Source organism: Myodes glareolus, chromosome 2, assembly GCF_982192425.1.
Source record: "Myodes glareolus chromosome 2, mMyoGla1.1, whole genome shotgun sequence".
NCBI lineage: Eukaryota > Metazoa > Chordata > Mammalia > Rodentia > Cricetidae > Myodes > Myodes glareolus.
Genome location: NC_142027.1, coordinates 45,541,199 through 45,556,055, shown reverse-complemented (window position 1 = coordinate 45,556,055; position 14,857 = coordinate 45,541,199).

Below are 14,857 nucleotides of genomic sequence, written 5' to 3'. Positions count from 1 at the left end.
ATATCAATGCCAGTTGACCTCAGAATCTGGGCTCTATCCACTATGTTACATGGCTCCTGCTTCGTGGCTTCTGGTCTTTGAGACCCAAATGACTCTGTACAGAGAGCTCTACGCAATCGAGTGCCACTCTGACTGACCAAAAATTATCTGCCATATTCCCCAGTGTGCCAAGCTGACCATCCCCTGAAATGCCCTACGGGCAGTTTCAGCTCCATGCCTCTGCTCCGAAACCTTCAGTCCTCCCTTGGGTTCCACCAGCCATTGGTAGCCCACTTCTCGTTCCATGTCCTCCAGGGAACCTGACCCCACATGTCATTTGAGTCCGTGTCTACAGAGCCTGACAAGGGTATTCAGGAATGACAGCACGTGTGTCAGGCTTCTGTGACAGCCGAGACTTAGGTTCTTAAAGACAGGGACTTCGCTTTCTCTTTCTGTGTATCCCCCACCCACAGTATAATTCAGTGGGAAGACAAGGAAAGCTCAAATTGAACTAAAGACAGCAAACTTAAAGGTTCAGAAAAGATGAGAGGCTTTTTTTTTTTTTAAAGGTGAGAGAAACAGTTTGCTGTGTCCAGCATGTTTTTCATTTATGGGTCTTGTTGGAGAGTTTACCAGTGTTACAGTTTAACATTTCAAATCTCTGGAAGAAGAAGCAATGGCTGCATCCAGAGGACATGACACTGGAATAGAAATCTTCCTTCCCTACCTACTGAATCTCCGCCTGCCCTAGATCTCCTTATCCTGGCATTTATTCTGAAAGCGACGAGCTGCTTACCCAGCCTCGTACATGCCCCTGCCCTCACTCTGGGGCATACTTCTGACCATGGGATGACCATCACAGCCCCTGCCTCCACCTCAGGAGAGACAGGCTGATTCTCAGCACACACCGCCAGACAGACAGACAGACAGACAGACGCGCACGCATGCACACACACGCATACGCACACACACATGCACACACCGTCACATAGACAGACAGACAGGCAGACGCGCACGCATGCACACACACACACACACACACACACACACACACACACACACACACGCCTGTCTATGAACCATAACAGCTGGCCTCATGTGTCCAACTGGTATCCTGTCCACAGCCCCCTCTTTCCATGCAAAGATAAATCAGTGTCTTGGCCCAGCTGTTTGTCCTCTTCTTCAGTAACGCCACCATGATAATTCAGCTGTCCAGCCTTGAAGTTTGAGTCATCTTTGACTCGGAACATAACACCACTAAAAATAAAAGTCATTCCTGTCCTCCCCGATTCATGTTCGCACACTGGCTCTTGAGATCGTCAAGTCTGGGATCTGTTCCTTCCTGCTTAGCTCTCTTAAGAGCCCTGGATTTTGACACCAACATCTGCACTGGTCTTTTCTTCCAGATCTTCCAACACCAGCCAGATAATTGTGCCCAAACCTCTTGAAACCCATTCTCCTGCTCCCCAATTTTCAAGGAATTCTCCTGATGTCTTTGGAAAAGCCTGGATTTCAGGACCTTCCCTAGTTAAGTCATTATACCCTTTCTCTTGATTCTCATTTACCTTTTCCTGAAAGCAATTCTTAGTCCCTGGTGCGCTGAGAGGTGGAAGGAAAATTAGGTGAATCTCCTGGAAAGGGCAACCCAGCCGGTGAATTCCCTCACACTGCAGCACAGGGGCAGGCGGCTCAGCTGTGAACGCCCCTCTGTTTTGAAGACTCCCACAGTGCTCCCATCAGTCTCCTGGTGGAGTTCACAAGACAAACCAGCTCAAGCATGAGCTCATTCCCTTTTTTGTTTGTTTGGTTTTTGAGTCAGGGACTCATGGAGTTCAGGCTGGCCTGAAGTTCCTGAACTTCCTGCCTCCACTCCTGATGCCTCTCCGTGACTCTCACCCAAAGTTCAACCAGCTGCCGGCTGCCTTCTCTCTTATCTGGAAAGTACAGGGAAACCGGTAAAAGCAGAGACAGTGATCACAAAACCGGAAGATTTACTCACTCATTCTGCAAGTCCTCCTCACTGTGCCCTTACTGTGTGTTTGCTAATCCTCTTACAAAAACTGTAACGCGTTGAGTTTGAAAGCTCACTCTGTGTCAGGTATGGTTTAAAATGCTTTTTATAGCTCTAGGCATAGAGTTATTACATTCTCACAGCTATTCCTTGCAAAACGTTTGTTTTGCTCTTACAGTTGTAGCTATTATGTTTGTTCTGCATTTTACATTTAAACAAACTGAGATGCCCCACAGTAAAACAACTAGATAATAAAATAAAGCCAGGTGAGAGCTAATATCTGGGTCTATATTCTTAACCCTGCATCTTTGTTGATAGTGCATCTTAACCCAATACCACTCATATTACCCCATATGTATTTGAGGGCCACAAGGCATCCATGGCTTACATGTGGAAGCCGGAGGAGAGCTTCTGGGAGTTGGTTCTCTGCTTCTACCATGTGAGTTCCAGGAGTTGAACCCAGGTCTGCCTGGCTTGGCAGCAAGTGTGATAACACTGAGCCATATCATAGGCCCTTCTTATTTTTTAACAAACTTGATTTAATAGACATTTTCTGGTAATAGCAAATGCTTTGTCGTATCCCATATGGTGAGAATGTAAGTCCGAATAACACAGGAAGGCTTCTTCCCTCTGGAACAATGGTTCTCCACCTTCCCAATGCTGTGATCCTTTAATACAGTTCCTTGTGTTGTGGTGATCCCCAACCACAAGATTGTTTTATCACTATTTCATGGCTGTAATTTTGCTACTGTTATGAATCATAATGTAAATATCTGATATGCAGGATACTGATACGCGACCCCTGTGGGGGTCACAATCACAGGCTGAGAACCACTGCTCAGGAAGCTCGCACCCTGGTAGGAGAGCGTTAGCCAGAGCTACCCATGCCAGTGCCGCTGGTTTATAATTGACTTCTGTTGTTTGAGTGCAGATCATATGAGAGGTGCATAGAACCCTATGGGAGTGTTGCTTTATTAGGAGCAACCATCTGGCATCTCATCAGAAGACTAGAGCCCCAAGTCTGGTACAGTGAGTAGCACCTGTCCCTAGTCCCAGGAAGCTGAGACGGGAGGATTGCTGTGAAGTTGAGTCCAGCCTGCTACAGAATGAGGCTGTGTCTCAAGGGACTGAAAAGAAGATGAGGAGGAGGAGGAGGTGGAGGCAGCGGCTCGCAGTCTCAAGGAGCCATGATTGCCAGTTCAGTCATCTTCCTTCCCTCACACGCCCACCTCAAGCCTAAGAATCCCCAGATAGCTTTGATAGATTCCAGGCCCAGTGCCCCCAAGAATTCTGTCTTCTACAAGGCCTATTTTCAGTAATTAATTTTTTAGAATGTATTATGCTGATATCTTGTTTGTGCTCTAACAAATAAAGCTTGCCTGAAGATCAGAGGGAGGAGCTAGCCACTAGTCAACCATAGAGGTCTGGACAGACAGACAGGAAGTGGTATGGCTGGGCAGAGAGAGGAAAATAAGGTGAGAGGAGACAAGGTTCAGCCCTTTTCGGTTGAGGAGTTAGCAAGGTAAGAGTTGGCTGTGGCTTGCTCCTTTCTCTCTCTGACCTCTCAGCATTTACCCCGATATCTGGATACATGTTTTTATTATTAATACCAATTAGAACTCCTGCATCAATGTACATACAAGCACATGTACAAAAATATTTTTATGTAATTCATCTTATTAAGAACCAGCCATATACAAGAAAATCAGAAAGGTACAAAACTCATGCCTCCAGCCTTTCTTAACAATAATCAGCCCCCGTGGTGTTCTTCTTTTGTCTCTCATTTTACTTTAATATGTGGTCAGAGTGGAGACCATGTGTCTAAATGATTCCAGCAAAGATAGAAATACTGATGGATATAAAGGAAATAGGAAGGAGAAACCTCAATAGAGAGGTTTCCATGACCCTTTCCTGGATCCTGAAGTCTTCAAGGCTAAGAGTACCTCTGATATCTGGACCCCAAACAGAGTCCCAGACCAGAGCTGGTATTCATACACAAGAAAACCAAAGACCTTATCAAATATATATGCTAAATTACATTAAAGTTGTGCTTCCTAGGTTAGATAAAATGACACCCTGCAGATGTGAGTTTTTAAGTGCATTTTTGCACCCAACACAGAAGTTAAAATAATTTAGGAACTATGTTGGGGGAACAGGAAAAGTATAAGTGGCTAAGTGAAGAGAAATTGGATTGCGAGAAAGGAAATTCACAGAAAGAGGAAGAAACCGAAAAGGATAAAGGCTAAGAACAACTAATATTTTCCTCTTTGACCCTTAAAGACGAAGCTTCACTGGCTGGAGGTGGGGAAAATCAGGCCTAAGTGATTCATCAGGGTCTCAAGAAACCACAAAACGTCCGTCCTTGCTGCTTTTAAAGAGCCAGGGAAAGAGTTGGGCATGGTGGCGCACGCCTTTAATTCCAGCACCCCAGAGGCAGAGGCAGGGGGATCTCTGTGAGTTCGAGGCCAAACCGAGTTCCAGGAAATCCAGAGCTACATAGTGAGATCCTGCCTTGAAAAAACAATTTTTAAAAGATGAACAAGAGAAAAAAAAAGGGGGCCCTGACTTGGATAGAAGAAAGAAGCTGAGAGACCTGGAAATTGAAAGAGAAATCCACAACTCCCAAGTGCTTGCCTTACCCATCTTGGGAGGGATTTGCAATTCATCCTGGTAACAGCAATAGAGTTGAATAGACCCCTAGCAATTGCCAACCTGGTGCCAAGCCTGAGACCCTGTGACATGCCCCAGCCACAGCAAGGACTAGAAACCTCCTACTCTCAAGTGCCTGAGAGGAATGAGCTGAGGGTCCTAGGGGCCCCACAGAGAACAGTGACAGAGTAGGCAGGTGGCAGTTACAGTGGGAAGGGAGAGACACTGAGTGAGAAATAGGATTCAGGCAGTGGGGCAGTAGAGGGCTACTTTAGCCTTTAGCCAAGATTCGGTTTCTAGGCTGTGTAAATCAGATTTGTGAAGTGGTGATGTCCTGGGTTTTCCCATCCGAAGAGGTCATGTGACAACCGCAACTGTGCACAGTACTGAAGAGGCATTTTGGGGAAGGAGCACGTTGGAGGAGTATATCAAAAGCTAAATAAAGTCTCTTGGTCTCTAGGTAAATTTCTGAAGGGGAAGACAGCTCTGGGTATGGATACAGTGACACCCGGAAGTGAAACTGCCCATATCCTTGTTAACCCTTCCGGCCCTGGGCTTTGTGTAGGCATCTGCAGACCAGTGTGTCAAGGACACGGAGAAGGTCATTAAGAGTGGATAAGAACCTCTAAAGAGTAACAGGGAAAATTTTGTCATCAGATGTACATGAAAGAGATACAATACATATATAATCTTATTTCAGAAAAAAAAATCATGTATGAGACACCTAAGTTCTATCATGTCTAAGACCAAAACCCCAAAGGTAGAGGGAAAGGAAGACAGGACTCCTAATGTGTATGTAGGGCAAGAGGACCCAGGATGGTGGTTGAGGTGAGACGGGCCTCTTCGCTGGGCTGGTGCCATCTGCTACGAGACTCAGATGAGAAGACACTAGCTGAGAGAAGGTCAGAATGAAAGCAGTTAGACAAAAGAACAACTGTAAAGGCTCTAAATACAAGATTAATGTGGCCGGAACACCAGGGACGGGGAGAATAGGTAGGCAGACTAAAGAGAAGAAATCGCTTGGAGATCCATTTTCTTCTCCATAGTCTCTGCCTGCCCTTGGTCAACTGTAGAAGGCCGCAACCACACTCTCCACCATAGATGGCGCTGCACCGCCAGGTGAGCTAGAAAGCTCACACCTGTTGGTAACTTTCCACTACTCCCAAGGTATCACCTGGGACTGGGAGCAGTTGACCAATCCAAGAGTGACACGTCCAAAGCAGGGTCTGTTTCCTATATAAGGGATGGGTTCCATCATATCTGGGTCTCCGCCATGTGGCTTATGCTCTAGCTCCCAAGAGGATTAAAGCCTTTCTGCAGAAGAATCCTGTGTCCTGCGTGGTTCTTGCAGGCGAGGCCGAGCGCAGGACAGTCAACAAAACTGTTGTGTTTAGGTAGGTATGGCCCCCATAGACTCCTGTATTTGAATGCTTGACCCATAAAAAGTGGCACTATTAAGAGGTGTGGCCTGTTTGGAGGAAGTGCGTCACTGTGGGAGTGGGCTTTGAGGTCTCATGTTCAAGCCATGCCCAGTGTGGCACAGTCTCCTTCGGCTGCCTACAGATCAATATGATGTAGAACTTTCCGCTCTTTCTCCAGCACCGTGTTTGCCTGAATGCTGCCTTGTCCCACCGTGATCATGATGGACTAAACCTCCGAAACTTGAAGCCAGCCCCATTAAATGTTTTCCTTTATAAGAGTTGTTGTGTGATTCTGGAGGGGTTCCCAGACCCAAGGAGAGGTCCCCAGATTGTTCCCTGGGCAGCAGAGGAGAGGGTACCTGAACTGGCCTGGGTCCATAACCATACTGATGAATATTTTGCATGTCACCACAGAACCTTCATATGACGAAGGATGGAGATAGAGACAAAGACACATATTGGAACACTGGACTTAACTCCCTAGGTCCAAATGAGAAGCAGAGGGAGGGAGATCGTGAGCAACGAAAGCAGAACCAGAGGGAACCTTCATCCGACGATGGATAGAGATAGAGACGGAGACCCCCATTGGAGCACTGGACTAAGCCCCCAAGGTCCAAATGAAGAGCAGAAGGAAGGAGAACATGAAAAAGGAAGTCAGGACCGCAAAGGGTGAGTTCACCCACTGATACAAGGGGACTGATCTAATGAGAGCGCACCAATGCCAGCTGGACTGGGACTGAACAAGCATGTGATCAAACCGGATTCTCTGAATGTGACTGAAATGGGGGCTGACTGAGAAGTCATTGACAATGGCACTGGGTCTTGATTCGTTTGCATGGACTGGCTTTTTGGGATCCTGGTCTGTTTGGATGCTCACCTTCCTAGACCTGGAGGGAGGGGGGAGGAACTTGGATTTCCCACAGGGCAGGAAACCCTGACTGCTCTTAGGAATGGGGAGGGAGGAGGAGAGGGAGTGGGGGGAGCGGGAGCGGGAGGGTATTGGGAGGAGGGGAGGAAGTGGAAATTCTTTAAATAAATAAATAAGGAAAAAAATAATAATAACTTAAAAAAAAAAGAGTTGTTGTGGTCATGGTGTCTCTTCACAGCAATAGAAACCCTAGCTAAGACTGAAGGCAAAGCTGGGAACGAACTGGGTCAGTGTGACAAGGTCTAAACACTGGATGGCGGCATGCTCTCTCAGTTCAGAGCAGAGGAAAGAAAACAGGAGATGTCTTCCTGACGATGACAGCACCCAATGATCAAAATCAATCAAATCACTGAGCTGCAGCAGGACAAGTCAGGCAGATGCCCTTGTCGGTCCCAGGGCCCATCAGCCAATAAACTTTATGCTACTGTCATACAGTAAGAGATTCAGATTTTATTCAAATGGAATAGAGAATCATTTCAAGTTTAGCTGGAGAATGATACGCTTTTACACATGTCTATTTATTTTCCTTGTGGTGGTTAGGTCCAAATCGGGTCCCTCAAAATGGCAGTGCTGGTGACAGTGTCCTACACACAAGGACTTTGGCTGAGTAAAGAGAAGGATTGTTGCTGGGCAAACAGCCTGAAGTTGGGTTTCTGTTTACTGGAAAATTGGATCTCACGAGGCATGTTTGTGTTTACCTGGAATCTCCTTTAATTCCTTAATCCGTCCCAAAGGCTCTAACTACCTTGGGCAAGGGCATCTAGTTCCCAGTCATTCTGAACAGTTCCAAAATTCCTTCCCTGCTGTCTGTCATATAAAATCCACTTGCTTTTCCACCAATCCACTTCTCTCTCCCTGCCCACAGCCTTGGCAGTCTGATCCACAAAGAACTTTTCTTTCTGCCTGGGGAGTGGTCTAGTTTGGTGGTTTCACTGGATGTTTGAAAACGATGAAATGTGCCAGGAGGTGGTGGTGCAGGTATTTAATCCCAGCACTCAGGAGGCAGAGATAAGTGGATCTCTGTGAGTTCAAGGACAGCCTGGTCTATATAGTGAGTTCAGGACAGGTTCCAAAGTTACCGAGAAATCCTGTCTCAAAAAACAAAACAAAAGAAAATAGTGAAAAGCATTCAGACTCCTGCACATCCAAACGAGCATTTTGCTGTGTGTGGACTAGAACCGTGGGGAGGGGACAGCAGAGCAGTTACATTACAGGGAATCTAATTCTGAGTGACACTGGCTTCAGGTTAGCACTTACTGTGATATTGCATGGGACAGAATCTAAAGAAGAAACCGACTGTGTGACAAAAACCAAGGTTTGGGGCGGGAACAAATTAGCAAAGAGAAGACAGGGTGAGGCGGAAGGGTGGGATTCAGAATTTTGCTTTGATTAAAACATCTGTTCCAGAGAATATGCATCCTACTTGTAGAATTTACGGTGTTAACAGGATAAAGGAGAAAAATAATCTCAATAAAAGGAGAAGCCTGCTATGGTGACACATACCTGTCATCTCAGCATTGGGAAGTAGAAGCAGGGGACCAGGAATTTAAGACCATCCTTGGCTACATAAGTTTCAGTCCAGCCTAGGTCACACGAAACCCTCAAAACAAAAGAACAACAACAACAACAAAAAAGAAAACTATCGATAAGATCAATAGTCATTAATGTTTTAAAGAAAGAGAAATATAGAAAACTTTCATCTGAAAAAGAAAAGCATTCTAAAAACCTACTAGATACATTAGTGTGTGCCTATGACAGCCAGACACATTGGTGTGGCCTGAGATAACAGCACTCGGGGGGCAGATACAAGAAGGTTTGAAAACACTGTGAGACTGGTTTTGGTTTTGGTTTTGGTCTTTTCTTAAGTAAAAAAAAAAAAATAGTAGCACCCCTTAGATTACTGGCGAAATATCAAAAATAACTTCCTCTGGGTAACTGTGAAAGGAAGACACCTTCTGTCATCCACTCTGGCCCTGTACTGAGGTCCTACCTAACCCGCAGGCACCAGAAAGGGAAGAGAGGGAAGAAGGGGGCGTGGGGTCAGGAATGAAGAAATAAAACTGTCATAATTTTATCTTTGGAAAATGCTGCAGCATGTATAGATTTATGATGAGAATTAATACATGTATTTATCATAATCACTGGTGGAAGTTACAAAAATTAGCTGTATTATATAAGCAGCAATGGACAATCAGAAAGTTAAAAAGTATTTAATGATACTACTTACAGTCATGTGAAATTTATCAAATAACCATAAAAATATGCAAGGGCATCTACTTCAAAAACAAAAAAAAATATGATTGTGAGAGAAACAAATGAAATGCTAAACCATGTTCACAGTTTAAAGATCAGGGTTGTAAAGATAACGCTTTTTCTCACTTGATCGGTTTGTCCTTCAAGACTGACATGCTGGCTGTGAAGCTTATGTGGATGTGTATAGGGAAAGACCTATAGTAACCAAAGCTGAGGAACAGTTAGACTGCCAGATAGCGAAGCTTACTACAACACTATAGTAACTACACCAAGGTGGGATTACTAATGGATAGAAACACAGAGCAGAGAGAGCCGGGATGTAGCACAGAGAGCGAACAGAGCCATGGCACAGCTCTGGAAAGAGCCTCGGGGCCAGGGACATCTGACTTATGTATGACAACGGCAATGGTGAGTACCAGAGTGAGGGTAAAACAGCCATTTCAGTGATTAATGTCCAGTCTGCTGCATACCCAAATGGGCCCTTGCTTCATGCCATACTCCAAAACCAAACACAGGCTGTCACCAGCCTCATTGTGAACTATAAAACATCTAAGAGGTTGAGATGGAGACCATCTTCAGAAGACACAGAAAGCACTAGCCTCAGGAAAGGGCAAAACCAGCACTATGGTGAACTCAAGCCTCTGTTCATCAAAAGACATCATTTAGAGGAAAAAGAATGCATTCGGGGAAATGTGTAAAAGCCAACCGAATATTTTTAACCTGGTTATTTAAAATATTTCTTTAAATCGGTAAGAAAAAGAGAAACAAGCAAATAGAGAAATAGCTAAGAGACTAGATTAGCCACTTAATAATAGAAGACACTCGCATGAGGGATGGGGGCAGGGCTGGAGAAATGGCTCCACAGCTAAGGGAACCTGTTACACAGCCAGGAAGGATGGAGTTTGGATTCCAGCAGCCATGTAATAAAGCCAGGTGTCCCAGCACTTAGTCCAGCTTTGAGGAAAAGGTGGGGAGGTTGGAGATAGCTGGAGTTTGCTAGCCTCCAGGAGAGTCAAGTAAGGGGGCACAGACAAAAAAGGTATTATTCAACCTTAATATTCATTAGGAAAATGAAAACTGTCACAACAATGAAATGTTGCTATTCGTGCCCAAAAGCAAAGGTTAGAAAACAAACAACAACAACAAAAAATGACAACTACCAGAGAGGGAGCCTCAAACATTGAAGAGCAGAATGCAAGTTGCTACAACCACTTAAGAAAACACTTAAGAAAATGATCTGGAAGAAGAACTGTGATCGCCATGCTTCCCACGTGATGACAGCCAAGTGGGACTTCCCTCCCACTGTTCAGAATGACTAAAGTTCCACAGGAGCAGATCCAGACCAGGGACATTTGAGGAGGCAGGACTGAGCCAGCGATCTGGGCCAGCACAGATCTGAGACAGCTAACTCCACAGGAGCAGGTACAGGGGATCAACTGCTGAGTGATTGGGCCAGAGCCAGAGACTGCTGTGGGTCCCAGCCTGAATCTGGGACCTTTGAGGGAGTAGACCTGAGTCAGGACCCCTGTGGGTCTGGGCTTGAGTCTAAAACCTCCAAGGAACTAAGTCTGAGCCAGGACCTTTGAGGGTCCCAGTGCACACAAGTCTGGGACCTCCAAGGAGTAGATCAGAGCCAGAGACCTTTGCAGGACCAACCCCAAGCCAGGCATCTCTGCAGGAGCAGATCCAAACCAGGGAAATTTACAGAAACAGGTCTGAACCTGCAACCTAGACCAGAGCAGGCCTGAGACAGCAAACCCCAAGGAGCAGAGCAAACCCCAGGAGCACTGAGTGACCTCCAGGAACAAGGAGTGACTAATGGGGTAACTAGAATTGTGACACTGACTATCATAAGAAACAACCATATAAGCCCTGGATCCACTGGCACCTAGAAGATTAATCACCAGAGACACAGACAGTCCCAACCACACTTATTAGAGAAAAAGATGAGTAGACAAAGTAAGAAAACACACACCACAAAGAGCAACACGACACCAGTAAAATCTAGAGACCCTACAACAGCAAGACTTGAACAACCAAATATAGATGAAGCAGAAGAAAATGACCTAAAAACAATCACTTCAGGAGAATGTTTGAGACTCTTAAAGAGGAAATAAAAAATTCCCTTAAAGAAATGGAGGAAAAGACAAATAAAAAATTGGAAGATATCAGCAAATCCCTTAAAGAAAACCAAGAAAAATCAAACATATGAAAGGAACTATTCAAGACTTGAAAACTGAAATAGAGACAATAAAGAAAACATAAGCCAAGGAAATTATAGAAATGGAAATCATGAGAAAATGATCAAGAACCACAAATGCAAGCATAAACAGCAAAATACAAGAGATGGAAGAGAGAATCTCAAGTGCTGAAGATGCAATAGAAGAAATAGACTCATCAGTCAAAGAAAACATTAAATCTAACAAAAGCTAAGCACAAAATATGCAATAAATATGGGACACCATGGAAAGACCAAACCTAAGAATAATAAGTATAGAAGAAGAAGTTCACCTCAAAAGCACAGAAAATATATTTAACAAAATCATAGAAGAAAACTTTTCCAACCTAGAGAAAGATATGCCTATGAAGATACAAGAAGTGTACAGAACACCAAATAGACTGGATCAAAAAAGAAAGTCCCCTCGCCACATAATAATCAAAACACTAAACATACAGAGTAAAGAAAGAATATTAAGAGCTGCAAAGAAAAAAGGCCAAGTAACATATAAAGGCAGACCTATTAGAATTACACCTGAATTCTCATTGAAGACAATGAAAGCCAGAAGGTTGTGGTCAAGCGTTATGCAGACATTAAGAGATCATAGATTCCAGCCCAGACTATTATACCCAACAAAACTGTCAATCACCATAGAAGGACAAAACAAGATATTCCATGACAAAATCAGATTTAACCAATACCTAGCCACAAACCCAGCCCTACACAAAGTACTAGAAGGAAAGAAAACTCCAACACAAGGAAGTTGGCTACATCAACAAAAACACAGACAATTGATAATCATACAGCAATAAATTCCAAAGAAGGGAAAAAACACACAAATTAACATCACCAACAACAAAAACTAAATTAACAGGAGAGAACAATCATTGGTCATTAATATTCCTTGATATAAATGGACGCAACTCACCTACAAAAAGACAGAAGCTAACAGATTGGATCCAAAAACAGAATCTGTTCCTTTTCTGCATACAAGAAACACACCTCAACCTCAAAGACAGACACAGCATCAGAGTAAAGGGTTGGGAAGAAATTTTCAATTAAATAGACCTAAGAAACAAGATGGTGTAACTATCCTAATATCTAAGAAAATAGACTTCAAACTAAAATCAATCCAAAGAGACAAAGAAGGAGATTTCATATTAGTCAAAGGAAAAATCCATTAAGAGGAAATCTCAATACTGAACATCTATGCCCCAAATACTAGGGTACCCTCATATATAAAAGAAACACTTCTAAAGTTTAATTCATACATTAAACAACACACACTAATAGTGGGAGACTTTAACACTCACTCTCACCACTGGACAGGTCAGTCAGACAAAAAAAATTAACATAGAAATAAGGGAACTAACAGATGTTATGACTCAAATTGACTTAACAGACATCTATACAATATCCTATTAAAACAGAAAAGAATATACCTTCTTCTCAGCACTTCATGGAACCTTCTCGAAAATTGACCACAGACTTGGTAACAAAACAAACCTAAACAAATACCAAAAAATTGGAATAACCCCATGTATCTTATCAGATCACCATGGCTTAAAACTAGAACTCAACAGCAATACTAATTCCAGAAAGCTCAAAAACACATGGAAATTAAACAATACTCACCTAAATCATCAATGAATCAAGGAAGAAATAAAGGGAGAAATTAAAGACTTCCTAAAATTCAATGAAAATGACCACACAACATACCCAAATTTATGGGACACAATGAAAGCAGTGTTAAGAGGAAAGTTCATAGCACTAAATGACTATATAAAGAAGCTGGAAAAGTCCCACACTAGTGAATTAACTGAACATTTGAAAACTTTAGAACAAAAAGAAGCAAACTCACCCAAGAGAACTAGACAGCAGGAAATAATCAAACTTTGAGCTGAAATCAACAAAACAGAAACAAAGAAAACAATACAAAGAATCAATGAGACAAAGAGTTGATTCTTGGAGAAAATCAACAAAATAGACAAACCTTTATCCAAACTAACCAAAAGACAGAGAGAGAATATATAAATTAACAAAATCAGAAATGAAAAGGGGGACATAAAAACAGACATGGAAGAAATGCAGAGAATCATCAGGTCATATTTCAAAAACCTGTACTCCACAAAATTAGAAAACTTAAAGGAAATGGACAACTTTCTGGATAAATATCACTTACAAAAATTAAATCTGGACCAGATAAGCAAATTAAACAGACCTATAACTGCTAAAGAAACAGTCATCAAAAGTCTCCCAACCAAAAAAAAGTCCAGGACCAGATGGTTTCAGCTCATAAATCTAAAAGATTTTCAAAGAAGAACTAATACCAACACTCCTCAAATTTTTCCACACAATAGAAACAGAAGGAACATTGTCAAACTCTTTTTATGAGGCTACAATTACCCTGATACACAAATCACAGAAAGACAGTACTAAGAAAGGGAGTTACAGACCAATCTCACTCATGAACATTGATGAAAAATACTAAATAAAATACTGGTAAATCGAATCCAAAAATACATCAGAACCATCATTCACTATGATCAAGACGGCTTCATCCCAGTGATGTAGGGATGGTTCAACATACAAAAATCTGTCAACGTAATCCACCACATAAACAAACTGAAAAATAAAAACCACATGATCATCTCATTAGATGCTGAAAAAGCTTTCGACAAAAGACAACATCCCTTCATGATAATGGTTTTGGAGGCAGCAGGATACAAGGAACATACCTAAACACAATAAAGGCAATAAACAGTAAGCCAACAGCCAACATCAAACTAAATGGAAACTCCCATCGATCCCACTGAAATCAAGAACAAGACAAGGTTGTCCACTCCCACCTAGACAACAATGAGGACCCTACGAGAGACATACATGGATCTAATCTACATGGGAAGTAGAAAAAGACAAGAAATCCTGAGCAAATTGCGAGCATGGGGACCTTGGGAGAGGGTTGAAGGAGAGGGGAGCAGAGAAAAATGTAGAGCTCAATAAAAATCAATAAAAAGAAAATGATTTGACAGAATCCACTGCGGTTGAACATGTATACACTGGATGCCTGAGCAGTGCCTTAAGGGTACCACGCCTAGGTATACGAAGTGCAAAGGTATGTGTACCGAAGCATCTCTACAAGGATGTCCACAGGAACACTGCTTTAATCACTCCAAGATGGGAACAATTCAAGCGCATACCAGGAGTAGAATGCGAGAGTACATCATGGTACACACTAGAGAGCTACAGGTCAGCGAGAGTCAACCACTGGTGATGGTGCGAGGGTCCCCAGTTGGCTAGTCTTCAGCTGTTTGAGGTTCCTAGTCTCACCCCAGACAGCTGACTGGGGAGGTCTTGGAGATGAGTCCTGCTCCAAGCATGTGCTGAAAGCAGTCGTA